Source organism: Eurosta solidaginis, chromosome 2 (assembly GCF_040869045.1).
Source record: "Eurosta solidaginis isolate ZX-2024a chromosome 2, ASM4086904v1, whole genome shotgun sequence".
NCBI lineage: Eukaryota > Metazoa > Arthropoda > Insecta > Diptera > Tephritidae > Eurosta > Eurosta solidaginis.
This window is the reverse complement of record NC_090320.1, coordinates 237,012,252-237,027,224: the sequence shown is the minus strand read 5'-3', so window position 1 is coordinate 237,027,224 and position 14,973 is coordinate 237,012,252. Positions and strand designations below refer to the sequence as shown.

At 37.7% G+C, this 14,973-nt stretch overlaps 1 protein-coding gene and 3 non-coding genes across 5 annotated transcripts in view; 2 read left to right on the top strand and 2 right to left on the bottom strand.

Moving 5' to 3' along the window:
- The window catches only part of LOC137240714 (protein spaetzle 3-like), a 392,427-nt gene that overhangs the window by 131,770 nt on the left and 245,684 nt on the right, over positions 1 to 14,973 (bottom strand). The gene's annotated exons all lie outside the window — the stretch shown is intronic.
- Positions 4,226 to 4,296, top strand: TRNAG-ACC (transfer RNA glycine (anticodon ACC)). The gene has a single exon. It is a non-coding gene; the product is annotated as a tRNA-Gly (tRNA).
- On the top strand, positions 4,725 to 4,795 carry TRNAG-GCC (transfer RNA glycine (anticodon GCC)). The gene has a single exon. It is a non-coding gene; the product is annotated as a tRNA-Gly (tRNA).
- On the bottom strand, positions 10,160 to 10,230 carry TRNAG-GCC (transfer RNA glycine (anticodon GCC)). Its single transcript has one exon. It is a non-coding gene; the product is annotated as a tRNA-Gly (tRNA).

The following is a 14,973-nucleotide window of genomic DNA, read 5'->3' as shown; positions in this document are numbered from 1 at the left end:
GGATTATAGTGAAAAATAAAAATAAAATAGACGCATACATTTAGGCGTATTAATAAAATATAGTTTAAAGTTTAAAACGTGGTTTCAAGGGGCGTTATACAACAAAATTACAATAATAAAATTGATCCCATTGCATTTTTTTCTAAAATACTTTCTCCAACTGAAATTAAGTATAGTGCTTTTGATAGGGAATTATTGGCGATTTATTTAAATATAAAACATTTTAGATATCTTTTGGAAGGACGACAATTTACAGTTTATACGGACCATAAACCTTTGACTACTGTTTTAAATTCAAAAACAAAACGAAGTCCTAGACAAACGAGACACTTGGAATTTATAGCACAATTTACTGATGACATACAATACATTAAAGGAGAATCCAATGTTGTAGCAGATACGCTATATAGAGCTTTTGAGGTTAATGCAATATATAATACAGAACTGAATTTTAAAATTTTACAAACTGAACAACAAAAAGATGATGACTTAAATCAACTTGTATCTGATTCTCAATATCTAAATTTAAAACTAATTAGTATTCCCATTTTAAATTTTAATATTTGGTGTGAAATTTCAGGAGAAACTCCTAGACAATTTGTACCGAGTAATTTGCGAAAGACAGTATTTGATATTTTACATGGAATAGCACATCCGGGTACAAGAGCTACACGACGGCTCATAGTTAAAAAATATTATTGGCCTAATATGAATAAGGATATTAATATTTGGTCAAAAGAGTGTCTTAATTGTCAAAAGTCTAAAGTTTATCGTCATAAAAAATCCCCTATTGTCAAAATTCAAATTCCAAAGAATAGATTTGAACACATTCATTTAGATATAGTTGGACCATTACCTATTTCAAAAGGACATCGCTATATTTTAACGATTATTGAAAGATTTACCCGTTGGCCTGAGGTATATGCATTAAAAGATATTTCAGCATCTACAATTGCAAATAAGTTTTTTAGAGAATATATTTCTCGATTTAGAGTACCGTTAAAGATAACAACTGATAAAGGTAGCCAATTTAAATCGAAATTGTTTTCAGAGTTAACTAAATTGCTTGGTAGTCACCAAATTACAACAGCCGCATATCACCCTCAAGGAAATTGTATGTTTGAAAGGTTTCATAGACAATTAAAGACTACTATAATAGCTAGAGAGGACACAAATAATTGGTATGACGAGTTACCTGTCATATTACTTGGTTTGCGATCTATTTACAAAGAAGATATTTCGGCTACACCAGCGGAAATGATCGATACGAAAGAGAAATACCAATTAATAACCAAAACGGCCATCGCGCCAAGACTATATGGCTTACCTAAAATCCATAAAGAAGGATTACCATTGAGACCCATTTATTCGTCTGTCAATTCTCCATCATACAAGTTATGTAAATATGTTGTCAATGTCCTTGAAAATATAACTAAAACATCTAAATATAACGTAAAAGACGCTATCGCCTTTAAGAACAAAATTAAAGATACCTACATCTTTGACGACGAGAGTCTCGTTTCCTTTGATGTTGTCTCATTATTTCCAAGCATCCCAGTAGATCATGCCTTGGAAATTATAGCTTCCAAGTGGGATGATATAAAGAACCATACAACTCTCACTAAGGAACTTTTTATGAATGTGGTTCGGTTCTGCATAAGAGATAATAGATATTTTAGGTTCAACAATAAAATTTATGAGCAACGGTCAGGGATGCCTATGGGGTCGCCAGCATCTCCTGTAATAGCGGATATTGTGATGGAAGAATTGTTACAGAAATTCGAAGAAGATTCACATCACAAGCCACGTTTATTAACGAAATATGTGGACGATTTGTTCGCCATCGTAAAAACTGATGCCGTGGAAGATATGCTTAATATTTTGAATGGATACAATAGGAGCATCAAGTTTACTGTTGAAGTCGAAATTGATGGACAGCTGCCATTTTTAGATACCTTAATAATAAGAAGGAATAACCAACTTTCATTTGATTGGTACAAGAAGCCCACTGCATCGGGTAGGCTAATCAATTATAACTCGAATCATGACAAGGCAACGATAGTCAACACAGCGAAGAATTTTGTCAGAAGAGTTCTCTCCATTAGTGATGAAGTCTACCACGAGGAGAATATAAAAGCTATAAAAAATATATTAGAAAATAATGAGTTTCCAACATATATAATACAGAGCTATATAAGATATTATTTCGTCAAATTAAATACAAATAAACCAACTAATGATACAAAGAAAATGTATAAATCGACCACATTTGTACCTGGTCTGTCTAATAGAATAAAATATTCAAACATATATGACAGAGAGAGATTTAAATTAGGTTTCACATACAACAATACGTTGCAAAGGAGGATTTTTAACAATACGAAAAGCAGAATAGAGAAATTTGATTAATCGGACGTTATATATAAAATTAATTGTAATGGCGACGGGTCCCACGTATGCGACAAAGTATATGTGGGGACAACTAAATCGAAATTGAAGACGAGGATTTCCGGACATAAATCAAATATTAAAAATCGTGACAATCCTAATGACAATAAGACAGCTTTAACTCAGCACTGCAGAACCACTGGACACTCTCCAGACTTGGAAAATGTAACAATAATGCAGCATGAGAGACACAGCAATAAACACTATATACTTGAAATGTTACACATAATAAATACACCAAGTGACAAACGCATAAATTTCAAATCAGACACAGACCATTGCGCCTACGCCTATAGAGAACTTATCAATAACAACAAAAAAGCCTTATAATAAGAGTGTGACTTTGTTTGCACAATTGTTCACCTGCTGCTGATGTGAGCGTCGCTTACGGTTGGAGATTTAATGTATTGTTGTTTGTATAAAAATTTGTTTACGATTACTGTATTTTATTGTTTATATTTTTAATGTTCTTCTTTTACCCTTGTTTGTTAAAATATAAAATACAAAGTTAGTCGACCAGGTGCAGTCATAAGTGTAAGTTGGCACTTGCGATAATTGTATAATTATGTATGTATGTATGTACCTATGTCTCAATAAATGTTTTTCGTTTTTTCAGTCCTGAAGATGACTTCAGATTGAAGTCGAAATATTGGCAAGACAAACCATTCGACAAATATATATACATTGTTTAAACACATTTGCTGTATTTTAATAAACATATGTATATATTGGCCTAAAGCTCAAACATACCTTGAATATTTTAACTAAAAGGTCGGAATACAAGAAATTAATTACAAATTCTTCGTATAAGACGCTTTTGCACCATTAAGAGTGGTCGAATTCTACTAGAATATGCACTGTCCCAGCAACTTATGCTATATTGAAGTTTAGACTGTACAAGTCCATAATACATCATTTTCAGTACACTATTTATACATAGTTTTTGCAGGCGATAAAAAGAGCGAACAGTTGCTAGCAAGTAAACTCTCATGGCAGAGATATGCGAAGACCAGCTTAGGTTATGATCAACTATAACACCCAGATATCTAAAATTTTTGACAACTTCGACGTTGAAACACATTGCGTCACAGTTTAAATCAGGAAAATAATTAACTCGAGACTAGTTTTCAATACAAGCACTAGTACAAAGTTTGTGCCGCAAACAACTTGCAGAGTGAAAAATAATATCACCACTAGTTGCTTCCTTTCCACCAAGGCCAAAATACATTAGTTTAGTTTTATTGCTTACAATAAGCTTATGAGAAGCGGACCATTCTCTTAGGAGGCTCACATCGTGATTTATATCCACATAAATATTAAAAGTATTGTTTGATCTATCGGTAAAAGCTGTGACTTTTCCTACAAAAGGTATTGAAAAAAGCGAGTTTATATAAATCAGAAATAAAATTGGTCCTAGGACTGAGCCCTGCGGGACACCCAAATCAATTAGTTTATGTGAGATTAGATTATTGTTTACTTTCACCTTTTGACTTCTTAAATTTAGATATGATTTAAACCAATCTAGAACGTTTCCACGGAAACCTGCTGAGTGCAATTTACTTAAAAGAATGGTATGGTCAACCATGTCAAAAGCTTTTGTAATATCAACAAAAATACTAGCACAAGTCCCTTTTACATCCATTGTTTTATAAATAAATATGTGCATATGTACATAATCTATTTTTAGGAATTTTCTATGTGCTATGTATGTATTTATATTGTCATAACATTTGTTTAGGCCATGAGCATTGCGCACCAATAGGCCTAGTCATCAGCAGCATCGGTGGTTCAGTGGTAGAATGCTCGCATACCACGCGGGCGGCCCGGGTTCGATTCCCGGCCGATGCATGTAATACAGTGTGGTAGTTCTTTTGTAAAGTGATTAAATTTTTTCTTGATAAAGCATTAAAAATCGAGTATCGAGTTTTATAAAAACACTAACAAAATACACTCCTATGCATTTGCTACGCCATTGAAAATACGCAACATCATAATCCATATTTTATTTTTTCAACACTGAATAGCAAACTGTCAATACAAAATAAAATGTGAAAAGAAAAAATTTTAAGTCGAAAGGTTGTTCGCGATTGAAGGCTTATGTTTGATATACATAGGTTGAATTCGTATATAAAAATGCATAATACTCTACACGGCCTTATAACAATTATTTGCCGAATTTTCTCTGTCACCAAAATTATGATTCTTTATAATACAATTGTCTTTGCTACATATAACTTCACTGTTCTCATTGCAGTTTTGCGTATTTTTGAACAGCAGCATCGGTGGTTCAGTGGTAGAATGCTCGCCTGCCACGCGGGCGGCCCGGGTTCGATTCCCGGCCGATGCATGCAATACAGGCTGGATCCATTTTTTAAAAACGAATATAGAATGTGTTAAAAATCTAACGGAAATGCTATTTTTGCTATAAAATTTATAAAATAATAAAGAATTTATATTTACAGCATTTGGCGAGTGAAATGTGCAACAGTATCCGCACCAATGATGTGGTGTATTTATATACCTACATAACAACTTTGTTAAATGCTTGCCAATGAATGACAGCTGTATAAACTACCCCAGTTTAATGGCAAGAAGTTGTAACGCTAATGCGAAAGGTGGCACTGTTAAGCACGAATGGTTAAGAATTAAGTTTCACACTAATAAATAATTCACGGAATTAACAAAGGTGAAAAGAGAGTCAAAGAGGCACCCTAGATCAGATAATCACCCCTATCGCGGAAGATTGTTCGCCTTCACTTCTTTTGTTCGGGTGAACTTTTTCCGCATATCGGCAATTTCGGGCGAACAAAAGTTCACTTCGAAACAGTTGATGCTTTATTGTGAATTGGCAGTGAACAAATAATTTACTTAGAATTGTGTAAATTTTGTAACCAAGCATATATTTCCTTAAAATACAACGAAAATAGAAATAAAAAATGTTTAAAATAATGTTTAGTACTGCAATTAGGTTGGTATTGATTGAGCGCGAGGAGAATATAAATGTGAAAGCGATTCGGAGGCAATTAAGGGACAGTGCTAAATGATTCACTGTAAGCTAAAAATTACTATTTTCAGCACTTTTGAATAACAAGTTAATTTTTTTTTCAATTAGCTTTCGCCAAAATTACAGGCAAAACAAGCCGACATTCTAACATTTGCTAGATATTCTTACCAACTCCATTGAAGCAAAAATTTGGAGTTCCACCAATTGTAAAGCTGAGTACATGTCTTTGTTTTTTCGCATAGGGAAAAGGTGTTGGAAAGGACCATGAAGTGGGTCTTAGCCAATCTTGTTTCAGTGATGTGCCCAACATTTTGGAACCGTTGCTTTGTTCACAATGGATAACTTGGCCGAGGAATTTCACTTTTTTCCACTCAGTTTCCGATTGTGCATTATTTATTCATTTCTAATAATAAAAGTACTAGTAGGGGAGCCGACTGCATAAAACATGTTGCATGTTGTATTCAAATGAGACCAGTATAACTCATTTACTGGTACTTGGGGCAACCTTAAACCATGGACTTGCCAGATCCTAGCTTGGCAGGATCGTGGTAATTCGTCGATGAAAAGTCAATTTTCGGCGAAAATATGTTGCATAGTGTATTCAAATAATATGTTCAAATTGTGAAAGGTGGCAACGCCCCGACTACAAAAGTACCGACTTGCCACCTCCTATCCTGGAAGAAACCCTTGGCAAGTCGGTTCAAAGAAGGAGCAAATGCACCAAAATATGTTGCATAGTGTATTCAAATAAAATGTTCAAATTATAAAAGCTGACAACGCCCCGACCCCAAAAGTACCGACTTGCCACCTCCTATCCTGGAAGAAACCCTTGGCAAGTCGGTTAAAAGGTGGTGCACTATATGTTAAATTTTTAAAAATAAAAATAAATGTAAGGCGCGATAACCTCCGAAGAGATCTAAGGCCGAGCTTCTCTTCAAATTTGCGTCGTGCTCCTCTTGATTTTCCCTACAAATTGGTCGGACGGGACCTACATGTTTTATACCGACCCCGAACGACATCTGCAAGGCAGATGAGTCTTCACTGAGAGCTTTTCATGGCAGAAATTCTCCCCGAGCGCTTTCCAAACACTGCCGAGGGGCGACCCTGCTTAGAAAAATTTTCTTCTAATTGAAAAATCTAATTTCTAAAATTTTTTTGATGTTGCTTTGCCCGGGGTGTGAACCCATTTAAATCTGGTTCCCAGAGTTGTGAATAGGCGTAATTGAACAGGCCTTTCACTTGTGAATGAAGATCCCTGAAGGAGGCGAAATGTTGATTTTACATGATAAAGGCTGAGCGAGAGATAAACTACATTTCTTAAGAAAATAAAAGGAAATACCATCAAGGTAATTTTTACGTACAATGGAGATTAAGTTTGCGTAAGTACATGCCGTCGTTTGCCTAACCTCACGATACAGCAATACTCACGGATCAAAGCATCGTTTGACCAACGCCAAAGCCGAAATACCAATAACGGAAAATGGAAAAGACAAAGCTCCAAAATTTTAAAAACATCGAGCAATTAAAGATATTGAAGGTGGAAAATACAAAACTAAAATTGAAAACGTCTGCATTGAAATTTACAGCGTCCTAGGGACATAGAGTTTGGAAAGGTCGAGCATGTTTTCCTGGATCGTATGTAGATCTATAAATCTTTGCAATTTGTCTTTAGCTCATACTCGTAGCGAAATATATGAGTTTTTTTTTTTTTTTTTTCAAAATAATTGATTATTTTCACAAAGCTGACGCCCTTTCTCTGAAGGTTATGAGTAGTGGGCATGCAAAAAGCTGGATTTCGGATTCGTGGCTGAAGAAAGACTTTGGTGTCAAGTGCTATCGTTCACCCATGTGAACGCAAGTATCGCCGCTATCTGCATTAAGGCTAAATTTATTAATAAGTCATACATTTGCGGCCATGCACCGATATAGGAGTAAGATGATGGGTTAAAAGACGCGATGAGGTAAAAGACGCATTCTATCAGCTCTGCCCCATGATAATAAAACCGTGCTAGGCGACTTTAACAACAAAGTGGAAAAGCTCCCTAATAAGGCTGATCGACTTCGCCTGATGTCAGACCCTAGCTGTCCCCCAATCGAAATAAACGCAATCAAATCCACCACGTTGTAATAGACCAACTGCACGCTTCCAGTATTTTTGATGTGCGCACACCTCGAGGACATAGACTCCGATCAATATGTCGTCGCAGCCAATTAGGCGCTCTGCGCGACTAAAAGCTAGACGTTAAACGGCTGCAATCGCAACAGACTGCTGCAAATTTCACCAAAAAATTCGGCGACAAAGTTGAAGCCCATGGCAAACTACTGTTAGAACGAAAACGATGACAACCAATGCCTAGAGAGAAATGAGATTATGGAGGAAATATTTTGCTAAGGTCTTAAATAGAGACAGCGATGTATCACCCAGGGAAAATGATGGATCAGAGACCGCAATTGTTGGTATTGTTGTTACCCACATGGCTATGACGATGAACCTGCGGAGCTATTGAATCACGGCGGCGAGGTGTTGGTAAGGTGCATGAATCAATTTCTATGCAAAATATGATCGAACAAGTGCATGCCTGATGATTGGAATCTAAGAATAAGGAATTGACGCACATCACCTCTTACTACATATCAGTCAAAAGTGCAAAGGATGTCTTTGAGCCCTTCGAAACTAAATAAGGTTTCAGACCCCCGCCCTGCTCACTATCTAATTTGAGGCTGGAAAAATTATGCTACCTGCGTAATTTAAGTATTCTGGAAGAATATTTTATAAGAGCGTGCGTTTATCGAGACATTGATATCATCGGCATAAACATCCGCACCTTAATGCCAGTTTTCTTTAAAAAAGAAGCGGGAACGTCTGGTTTCATGATGAACAAGGAAAACACGAAGTACCTGCTGTCATTAAGCAAAGAGTAGGCTCATTCGGGTCTTGGAAGTCATAATTTCGAAATAGGAAAAAATTTTGTTTTTCAGGGAACCTCAAAATACGCGTAAACATCAATGACAGCCTACAAACCCGGCGAATAATTATCTTCTCCACAAATACCACTTGAGACTGAGTTCTGAAGTGTTCTGCTCTCTCTCGACAAAGAAAAGCATGGAGATCAAGTGACACGGCTTTGGGAGGTGAGATTTAAGTGGATAGATTTAATAAACACCTCACATAGACTGAATGTATTAACAGAATTCGTGTGGCGTCCAAACGTAAAACCCCCAATCAGGTAACAGCACTTGAGTTAAAGAACAACTATATTCTTCTCGAATGCTAAACATTTTCTAGGACCTTGCTTAATAGCTGCCCCGAAATCTGGCAAATTTGCCGTCCCTAGCAGCTGGAGCTTTGACTTGGCACGACACGAACTCAGAGCGTGCTGAAATGGTTCTTCCTGCAGCTAGTTCTTTTTAAATCTGCTGTTACTGAGAAGGCCTAACTTATAAGATGATATTCTGCCCACGCCTTTCCTGCTTAATGGATCATATGTCTCCCGGGATTATTAAGTAGATTAATTGAGATCCTTTGCCAACTCAGTGGCCTTTTCGTTACCTTTTATCCCTTTATAGCCGGGAACACGGTATGGATGTATGGCCTCCGGCCTGAGCAAAGTCTCTGTTGTTGTTGTTGTAGCATAAGCACACACCCCGAAGGCCTTAGGGAGTATTATCGATGCTGATGGCCCCTTGCCGGATGCAGATCTGGTACGTTCCGGTAACAAGCACCGCTAAGGTACTAACTCGACCATATCGGGAACGATTTGGTATGACCACATGAAGTCTTCTAGGCCTTATCGCCCTCACACCTCTAGATCCATGAGGAACTTGGGGTAGGCAGAGCCTTGGCCGTTAAAGAAACAGAATTCGCCACGGGTAGGTGAGGTTGACAATTTGGTTGGATAAGTTATATATTGCGCTGGCAACCCCTTGTAAGGGTTGCGCTACACAACCCCTTGAATAAATTTGGTTTTGTAGTCGCCTCTTACGTCAGGTATACCTGCCGCGGGTATATTCTAAAACCCTTAACCATCTTCTTTGAATTCCAGGAGACTTTTTGATGTAGTACTATGTGAGATGATTGCTTTGATCGCCGCCTGACTATCAATATATCGACGCAACTGCAGCTGAAGCCCGCTTCCTCAAGAACCGCGACGACTTTCATTAAGGCTAGAATATTCGCTCGAAAGACAGTGCAGTGTAGCAGCCTGTAGAATGTACTAATTTCTGGATCGACACAGTAAAGAGCAGACGCAACCTCTTCCGTTAATTTGGAACCATTTGTTTACACGTACTCGGCTTTGGGAGAGTTTCAGAGAAAATTTCGAATACCACAGAAAATGCAATGATGGACAGTATGAGCTCTTCAAATCAAGACCCAGCGGCTGCGTTGGCTAGGCTATGTTGTGCGAATGGAAGAAGATAATTCAGAAGATATTTTTATCGGAATTTTCGATTAAGCAGACCAAGGACCAAGTGCAAAGTGATATAAGTTTCCTTGGACCCTTCAATAATAGAATTAAATAACTGTCGGTTTTGTGTCGGCCAAACCCAAGCGTCAAAGAAGTAGTAAGTATTTCGACTCTGGTGAACTCCGACACTCGACAATACGAGCTAAAAAGAGATCAAATCGAAGAAATAGCATTAACCAGATCATATTACTTAGTATCCTGTATAAAGTAAAAATCCCAAAACAACGTAGCTGCCATTGCATGCATCGTCCGGGAATCAAACCCGTGCCGCCCGCGTGGCAGGCGAGCATTATACCACTAAACCACCGATGCTTACTTTCAATATGAATTTTTATTAAAATTTTAAATGTGAAATTCAATTGAAAAAAAAGCACGAACAAATGAGAAAAATATTTCCTAAAACAAACTTTCTTTGAAACGAGGAGAATTTCTTTTAGTGAGTAAGAATATTTTTTTTTTTTGATACAATTTTTCATTAATTTGAGGGAACATTTTTTCAATCATTTTTATTTTATCCCAGTAGAACTTGCAACTATTGTTTGAGTAGTCCCGGCATATTCCTTTGAGAGTATGAGAACCTTCGCTTCGCTCTCTAAACTAAAAATATTTTCTGGGCGGCATGTAATAAATAATATAAATATTGTAACGAATTTGCTGCAAATCCTCTTATTTGCCCTTTTGCTAGGTTCGTATCGCTAACCTGTTGAATAAATAACTCCAATATTGAATAATGGAAAAATGACCTTTATTAAAATACTTCACAATAACACTCAAACTGTGCAACGAATAGCTTAATAACCAAACTGATAGCTTAAATGAAACTGACTTTCAAAATAATACTGCTATTGCTCGCTAGATATCGTCTTAGTCGTAACTGCTTGACAACTCAAATCAAACTGAATTCCAGCGCCTCTACAATTGTCGCCTTTTATTATAAAACTCTGGATTTTTACCCTCTCGGTGTATTCCACGGATGCGTCCGCATTTGCGAGATGAGCCAACCTTTCAACATCCGAGGCAAACTCCTGCAAAGTCTCATTTGGTGACGGTTTTGCAACTCAATTTGGAATATGTTTCCTATGCTCGCTTCCGTAACGTCTCTCTAAAGCGCTCATCAATGTTTCGTAGTTGTTCCGCTCGTACTCTGGGATGGCCTGTAAGATTTCCGCAGCTGGTCCTTTTAAAGCTACGAACAATGCAGCAACTTTATCTTCAGCATTCCAGTTGTTCACTGTTGCTGTATTCTCAAATTGTAGCTTAAAGATCTGGACAGGAACAGAACCGTCAAAGGATGGTGTTTTTACCTTTGGATTACTAGTTGAAACTGCTGGGCTATTTAGTTGCAACTGCTCGATACGTCCTCTCAAAGCATCCACCTCGGCCTCGATTTTTTCTTCAAACTGTAAAATTTTTGTATCTTGCGCTTCCAACTTCGAGGAAATACGTCCTTCTTGCTCTTCCAGTTGAGCAGAGATCTGCGATGATATCTGTGCTGAAATTTGCGCCGACATTTCGGATATCCGTGCCTCTTGTGCTTCCATCTTCGATGTAATCTGTGTCGACATTTCTGCAATACGTGTCTCCTTTGATTCCATCTTGGATGCCATATATGTCTTTTGTTCTTCCATCTTGGACGTTATGCGTGTCTCCTGCGATTCCAGTTGAGATGCCACTGTCGATGTTTGAGCAGTTATTGCAGCCAATATCATGTTCAAGTCTGTGCTCGTAACTGTCTGCGATGTTTCGTTTTTCTCTTCAATTTTTGTTGTTGTCTCGTCGACATCAAGATGAAAGACATACTCTTCCACGTTAATTCCTTCTGCTTCCATTGCCTCTCGTAGTCGAGCCTGAAGTTCGAGTTTATTGCCGGTTGTATTGAATCCACGGCTCTCCAACTCCTTCTTCAGTTGCTGGATCTTCAATTCACTGAACTTTGCCATGTCCTTGTTGTCCTCTGGAATTTATTCAACAATTCCTCTTCTGACACCAATTGTAACGAATTTTCTGCAATTCCCCTTATTTGCAATCCTCTGCTAAGTTCGAATAACTAAACTGTTGAATAAATAACTCCAATTTGTAATAATGCAAAATGGCCTTTATTAAAGTACTTTACAATAACACTCAAACTGTGCAACGAATAGCTTGCTTAATAACCAAACTGATTGATAGCTCAAATGAAACTCTACTATTAAAAATAATACTGCTCTTGCTCGCTAGATAGCGTCTTAGTCGAAACTGCTTGACAACTCAAATCAAACTGAATTCCAGCGCCTCTTCAATTGTCGCCTTTTATACTCTTTGATTTCAACCTTCGCATCTTCTAGGTGCTTCCAGAATCTACTAGTCCAGCAGCTCTCAAACTTCTCAGCTGTAACTACAATTGCACAATTTTATACATCTTCTAGGCGCTTCCAGAATCTACTAGTCCAGTAGCTCTCAAACTTCTCACCTGTAACTACAATTGCACAATTTTATAGTTTTTCTCATTGCATACTTATAGGAGTATCTCAGATATATGCATGTGTTAGTGCATTGACTCTCCGCTGCTCGTATACGTACATGGTACATATATGTAGACGCAGTTATTGTTTCGTTTATGTAGATACATAATTCTTGAATTATTGATGTGGATTCACGTCACTGCTTAGCATCGACGGCAGCACTCCTTAGTTTTGCTTATATTCGTAACAATATAGTTTAAAAAACTAATAAAATAACGTCGGAGTTTTTTTCTTGTTATTGCATTGTCATCGGGTTCTGAACTATATTCCAAGTTTCAAGCTTGTAGCTTATCGGGAAGTTACTTCAATTTTAATTACAATATTCTTTCACAACGACCGGCCGACCTGTCAAGTCAAGCTAAATAAAACCGTTTAATAAAAATACGCAAATATGGTGCCGCTCGATGATATTGATAGCACCGTAGCACAGAGGTTCGTTCCTCCGCTATTAAGCACAACTCATTTTGTACCACTGCAATAATTGATGCTGGATGGGTCAAACACTCCTTTGCGCGCCTAGTCTAGAGAGTTACAAACAAGCAAAAATACAATTGAAGCGAAGTTTTCTTTTACTCCCCGAGAACAATGAAATAGTTTTTCCTAATAATTGAGGGGATGTGTGGAATAACGGTATAAATCAAGAATCAACTTTTTGAAAAAAGTGAAAAAAACTTAACAATGCAGGTAAAAATAAATTTATAATAATCCTACTTGGTAGGATTTTAGATAGTATGATTCTTTGATAAGAAAAAGTAACAAATTTTATATATACATAATTTTATTAGAAAATGGATGATTTCTTTTTTTTTTGAGTTATACCCTTATTCCATAGATCGAGTATCAAATATTTTGATTGAAATACTTTATTAAACAAAATAGTAGATACATTATTAACCATTGTTAAATACATTATATTCTATTATTTAGATGTGCATATAACTATTTGTTATTTCCTTTTGTTATTTTTAGCAATCTTTTTTACTACTTTTATCATTTTTAAACTTTTTCTATTTTTAACAATGGGGTTCTCTGTCTGCTTAGTCGTTTTTGAAACCATTTCAATTCTTTTATTTTACAGTTCTTTCTGGTCTACGACATTGAATATATTTTCATACCATTTCGATGCTTCATTACTGCAAAATTTTATTAGAGAGTTATACCGTTTTTCCATAAATGAAGTTAATATCTTTGTTAAATATCACTATTATTTTCTAAGATTAATATGGTATGTGTATGTAATCGTGCTCTTTTTATTTAGTTGATGTATGGATAAACGGTGTAACTCGACTTATACCATTATTCCACATATCCCCTCAATTTTGCATTGCTCCCAAACAAGAGCTCTCCAAGAAAACCTTTCAAAAGAATAAAATCGTAAGCTTTCCTTAATATCGCAATGAACGTGGCTAGAATACGTTAAAATGGATATATAACGCCTAATACCAATATATGTAATATGTTACATCTTTTTATACAGAAAGAGAGGAGAGCAATCCCGTACTAGCAGCGAGTGTAGGTTTTACGTGAGTACCTGTCTTCGAAGACCTAACCTCACGTATGTACCAAGTACACAGGTCAAAGCAGGTCTGACCAGCCCCCAAGGTTCGCTTACCTTGGTCCCAATCGATAATGTGAGTGGACACATCATCACCTTGGTGGGGTTGGAGGCCTATCTAACACCTCTTCCATTCTATGGGTCATGGCATCCAGTTGAAATGCAACTCCACATTCGAGCTGACCAACTCTTATCGCATTCGGATATCAACCACAGCCACCACGATGCTCCCAAAGTGACCAACCGCAACCGAACAGAAACGGAGCAAGCTCCGCGGGCTATCTGTTCCCCGTGTTACCACTTTAAAGTCTTGGTCTGACTTTCGCAGCCGAAGCCACTTCCGGTTGAGTATCCACCTACTCCGGACCGGCCGCCTAGGGGTGAGGTGGGGTTAGAACACACACACGAATTAACCACCACGGTCACCACCACGTCTCCTCCGTCTAAACACCTCCAAAGCATACCTATTGAGCAAATCAATAGTCCGACTAGTGGAGAGCGCTCTACTAACATCAACCCTACCTTCTTCAACATTTACCCCACAACTACCCAAATCCCTTATGTCCGAGTACTCCGGGCACTCGCACAACACATGCACCCAATCCTCACATGCAGCCCCACATACACACCCCTCCGTTTCGCTCAAGCTCCTCTTATGCAAGAATGCATTAAGAGGACCATGACCCGTAAGCAGAAAACCCAGGCTCAGATTAAATCTGAAGTCTGGATTTTCCGCCACAAATGAAAGGTCCCGGATGTACCCGTACGTCACCCTGCCGTTGGGACTATTGTCCCAGCGCTCCTGCCACTTCCCTCTAACCCCCCTTCTAATTGACGCCTATTTTGTAACCATCTACTCTCCACATTATCGTCGGCGGCCCATTCATCCTCCAACAGCGGCAAACTTGCTCTCCTTCTCAGCCTGAAGGAAACAGCGAGCTATAACGACCAGGTCGAGAGGGGGTGCACCAAGAAGCACCTGCATCGCATCCGTAGATA